Raw genomic sequence first — 6,000 nt, forward strand, 5'->3', positions numbered from 1 at the left:
AATGTCACATTCACAAGTTTTGCCCATCAGAGCGTTTGTTCAAAGTGTTTGAGGTTGTCAGGTTCATGACCCTTTTCTTTATTTGCATGACAGTTAGTTCAGATTGTGGTGATTCATTTATTAATCTCCTATAGAAAGTATCAGAATTGCTGCTCAGATGTCCAACATTAATGATGTAGGAGGCACAATTGATTTGATTTCCTTGGTGAATACTGACCTCCGTGACATTTTACTGGACTTTGACATGTGACACAATCCTCTATATATGGAACTGTTTAACCTCGATAAGATAAAAACTAGTCTGAATGCTCAAACTTAACACTTTTACACAAAAATTGTATCATAATTATATATTATATTAGATGATCTGCAACTGGATTTTTGAATGATCTTAACTTCACATCTACACGGCAACATCCAGACATCTAGTACTCCGAGCAGGTGAAAACATGCAAAATGCGAATAATGCTTGTTTCCTTTGGTGTCGTTACTTTTAATGCTGATCCCAAGACTTCCTGTGCTCTGTGAGTGGAACGAGCGAGGACTGTGTACGCTCACCTTCACGCACACGGGAGCTGACGGTAACGTTTTAGCATGAGTCGGTGGATCTGGTGCTACTGGGTCAAGCGAAAACCAGGTCGGACACTTCACTCTTCGCAGTGATTCCAAGGTACCAGGGGATTAACGCCACTGATTCCTCAGGAGGACCATTTATGTTGTTGTTGACTCAAATACATCATTTTTGTGACCGTTGAACTCAGATTTTCTCCATTTAAACAGAAAAAAAATGCAACAAAAAACATCTAAATCCATGTTTCCACCACACCACGGTACGGTGTAAAGGTGTGACCATCATCGTTGGGGCTGCAGTGTTTCCCACCTCACCGTCTCCTCTGAGGGTCCAGAGGGTGGATGGTTCCACATGAGAGATAAATGGCTGCCACCTAGTGGACATATTGAAGACTGCAGCTGGACAACAAAGAAGCTAAATAATCCTTATAAGGATCACAAAGAGAAGGATGTTTTTGTGTTTGTTCTTTTATTTCACACATGACTCAACAGGCTTAAAAGCAATAGAGGCGTCTGACCCAGCGACGATTACCCGGCTCAAGGTCGTTCACTCTTTCTCTTTAAAATCTAGCAAACTACATTATCAGAACTGGTATGCAGTTAATGTCTTTATCCAATTCTACTGCTTTATGAGACAAATCACAAAGAACAACATGCAAAATGAAGATGAATGTGGATTTGTTCTCTGCAATATATGAATGAAGGAGTATAAGTTGAGTGTGTATAGTGTGTTTTACAGAGACGCGTCCTCTGTATGTGTATGTGCATGGATAGTTAAACACTGAACTGATTCTCTGGTATTTTTTACCTCGAGGCTGCATGTGTCCAAACGTTTTCAATTTCTCCTCCCAACAGATGTTATCCAAGTGATTACTAGCCCCATGTACTGTGTATCATTTCTCCATTAACATGTGCAGGCTACTAGTCAAAACACTGTACTGTATATCACTCACTTTATGTTCCATGTATGATTTATCAAACGTTGGGATTAAAGCTTTTTATTTGGTCATTAAACCTGTGTGTTTTTGAAACCATTTGTTCCTGTCCGCAGGTCACACATTTACATTAAGTCTAGATGCATAGGTTTTTAATAAATAATATATTGTTGTTGTTTCATGCAGCACTTTTGGGACAAGAATGTTTCTGTATTGCATATTCCATGTATGGTATTTTTGTTGCTATTAACTTGTTAAATAGTAAGAGCGGGGTCAGTGGGTCTACCACCTTAGTCTAGACTGAAATATCTAATAGGCCTATGACCTAGATAATATAACAACAACGTCTTATGACATTTGTGATCCCAAGGGGATGAATCCAACCGACAGTCCCTTAAACTTTCCTCAAGCGCTATTATGATGAATCAGATCCCTGCAAAACTAATGACATACCCAATTCAATTTCAATTCAATATTATTTATAGTGCCAAATCATAACAAAAGTTATCTCAGGACACTTTACAGAGTAGGTAAAGACCACACTATGACTTATTTAGGATTTACATAGACCCAACCATTCCCCCGTAGAGTACGGTGGCAATGAAAACCTTCCCTATTACAGGCAGGAACGTCGGACAGACCCAGGTCTATGGGTGGGTAAAACATGACCCATATATATTTTATTTTAGAGATATTTCCTCCATCACCGCTCACCAAAATAAACTTTTTTGTTAACATTAAGAGAGTATTAAATTTGATACATTTAAGTGCTGCCCAGTTTAAATCTATCAGCCTCAGCAAACAAGGCCAGCAAATGTTGCCATGCTAACAGGCTAAACTAAAAGAGTGAACATGGTACAAGATTACACCTGCTTAGCACATAGCCTGTATAATGAATGATACAGTCTATGGCTTAGCATTAGCATGTTAGCACCACGGTTAGCATGCTGATGTTAGCATTTAGTTCAAAGCACCACTGTTCCTTGAAGTACAGCCTTGCAGAGCTGCTAATATTGCCGTAGACTCTTGTTTATGTAAATGTTATGCATTAGCCCAACTGTTCAGTTCAGTGGGTAAAACATGACCCATATGTATTTTATTTTAGATATTTCCTCCATCACCGCTCACCAAATATGACATTTTTTTGTTAACATTAAGAAAGTATTACATTTGATACATTTATGTGCAGCCAAGTTTAAATGTATTACAGACTGTAGCTCTTGTTTACTGCAGGGTGAGTCCTAACATAGACATTTAAAGAGTGCTAACGGTGCTAACCCCATGGCAGCTTTCCATAGGAATGAATGGGGCGGCCATTTTTGATACTCTGTCCCTTCTTTTTTATATGTCCATGGCGCTAGCACCCGGTAGTGAATTAGCATTTATCTACTTCCGGTACCCTCATCGCACGGTCAATAGGGTTTGATAAGATGAAATAAGGTATTTGTTCAACACAAACCTAATATATTTTAACATGTTTATTCTCCGAGATAAAAAAAACTGTCAGTCAATGTGTCACTCGTGAATTTTGAAGCTTGTACGTGTCTTTAAAAAGGCGGTTGCTAACAAGTGGCTACATGAGACTACAAACGTCATCACGCAAAGCAAAGTCAGTGGGAAGTGTAGTTCGTTCATAGCCTAACATTATCTTTTTACTTCTGGTGATTGTTTTAACACTTCAAAAATCCCCAAATTGGTGTTTATTGTTGAAGATTAACTTTCTGCACTAATCCAAAATCCAATGGACAGCCCCATTGGCCTGTTGTCAAGGGAACCAGGGCGACGCTAACTTCCGGTTCGGCCCAGAAAAGTCTTTAAGGACCCTGAAAACACCATCAGAACAGCGGTAAGTGTTTCAAAGTGTAGTAGCCTACTGTCTTATAAAGCCGACCCTATTAGCATGCTTACATGTGTTAATTACAGCTCAACACAAAGTACAGGTATTTTACATCATAAATCCATATTTATATATTGTATTTCTATGCATAAACAAATGTAGGCTATTCGACAAATTGAAATTTTGGATCATCAAATGTATTAAAATCAAAATGAATTCTGAGGGGAACAGGAATGTCTGTACCAAATGTCATGGCATTATATCCAATAGTTGTCAAAACTTTTAACTTAAAACCTCAAGTCAACTTCCTGGAAGTGCTAGAGGAAAAGTCACAGGAACACCAAAGTCAGTAGCTTTCATCCTCTGGGGACCACGAGTGTTTGTGCAAAGTTTCATGACAATCCATCTAAAAGGTGTGGAGACATTTCTGTTTGGTTAAAAAAGAGTGGACATATTGACATTTACAGAGCCATGTTACTGGCAAGGCCTAAATAAAGTTTTAGACAAGTTAAAAACTTTATTTGACTCAGGCTGTTTAAAATGTGCCTGCGCAACTAAATGTTTGTGTCATAGAAACATTTGGGTGGTGGTTAGCACTGTCACCTCACAGCGAGAGGGTTCCTGGTTCGAATCCCGGCTGGGGCCCTTCTGTGTGGAGTTTGCATGTTCTCCCCTGTGTCTGCGTGGGTTCTTCGGTTTCCTCCCAGAGTCCAAAGACATGCAGGTGTTAGGTTCATTGATGACTCTAAAATTGCCCGTAGGTGTGAATGGTTGTCTGTCTCTGTTTGTCTCTATGTGCCCTGCGATAGACTGCCGTCCTGTCCAGGGTGTACCCCGCCTCACGCCCGATGTCAGCTGGGATCGGCTCCAGCCCCCCGTGACCCCGACAGGGACAAGCGGATGAATAAATGAATGAGTGCTTGTATTTCTCAGTCAGATAAAAGCATCACTAGAAGCTCCCAGCCCGTTCTTCTGTCTCTGTTCTAAAGACCTTTTCAAATATGTGAACGTTAACATATTAAATGTGTCCGAGTCTGATTCCTGTTGCAGTGAATGTGAAGGACATCAGCTGACAGGAAGTTAACAAGGACCGAGGCTGTTGCCTATCAATGTAATCCCATTAATGAGTAGAGACGCACCGATCTAGTTTTTTCCGATCCAATCCAATACTGATACCTGGTGCAATGCCCTTTCAAAATATGATTTCCGTGCACAAACTGCTCCGAGCCTCGTTTTTCTACAACATCTTAGTTTTTAAGAAACAACTTCATTCTCATTTTACCTTTTTCTTATGGATAAAAAAGGTCTCTAACTGACGAAAGAGGTGGTCGTAATTGTTCACATGTTGGCCCCATGTGGCTGTTTTATTTCAACGGAGCGTTTGGACCCGGAAATCGTATTTTGAAAGGGTGTTACGTCCGACTTAACAGCCGGATTGCTGTGTATGATATTAATAAAAAAGAAATGACTCGATCTGAATGCTGAATCAGCCTCATTCGTCCGAAATCTGATCCAGCTAATTAGTTAATATGTGGAGACGATATCGGTTATCGGATGGGTGCATGTCTATTAAAAAAGGTCCAGAGACCATTGCTATGCAACAGCCTTGGTCCTTGTTAACTTCCTGTTACCTGATGTTGTTCTCATTCACTGCAACAGGAATCAAACTTGGGCAGGCTATTATTTAGGAAAGGCAGGAAATTGGGTGTGAGAGAGGGGGGGGACATGCGGCTTAGGGATGCAGGTCGGAGTCAAACCCGCGTCCGCTGCCTTAAGGACCTTCTTTACATTGGGTGACTGCTCTAACCGCTGGGCCACTGGCTGCCCCGAGGATGTCTATAAATTTGAAAAGGTCTATACATTTTATCAGCACATACAAATATTAACACTCTAATATTAACACAATAAATGCATATTAACATCTCATGTAACAGTTGCATGAAACTCTTCCCATTCCCATCTAATGGCTAACAAAGGTGACATAATTAAATACAGCTCCTGTAGGCGGAAAGATCTAAAGCTGCAGCACCTTCATTTGGCCACACGATGGCTCTTTTTCACCAAAAAAGACAAAGCAGCTGTGTTCATACATCCTGCAGATCCAGGTTCACCCTGAGTCATCAGTTTGATTTGTTTCCTAAGTAAGCTGTTTTTATGACCGGGCTTTCTAAGCAATGGGAGAAATACAAAGTAGATATGCAGGACGGTTGTACAGTTTTATGTGAACCAACATGCCCTGTCATTTCAGCCAAACTAAAGTTTACTCCTCTTTGATTTCATTTACAAACACTAAAAAACTCATTTCATTTGTCTAATGCTGCTCTGACAGATTTCCGTTTGTTTCCAATAGATGCCTCCAGCAAGAAATTTCCTCCCCCTCGCTGTTTTTCTGCCACTCCTTGCATCAGGTATAGTGAGAACCTGGGTTATTTACGTGTCTTGGCAAATCCTCTAATTGCCTGCAAGTTCCCTGCGGGTGCTGGGCCCTGCACTACAGCAATGCCTACCTACCGGTATGAGGGTGTGTCCGCTTCACACACACACTCGGCTGCACCGATGGCTTGAACCTGCTGTGGCCCTTCCTCATTTGGCGCTGTCAACGTGTGGTTTCATCGCGCCTCCTCCAATCACTCACTCACACTCCAAATATGGAGATTC

The sequence above is a fragment of the Echiichthys vipera genome (genome assembly GCF_963691815.1).
Source record: "Echiichthys vipera genome assembly, chromosome: 12".
In the NCBI taxonomy this organism is placed as follows: domain Eukaryota; kingdom Metazoa; phylum Chordata; class Actinopteri; order Perciformes; family Trachinidae; genus Echiichthys; species Echiichthys vipera.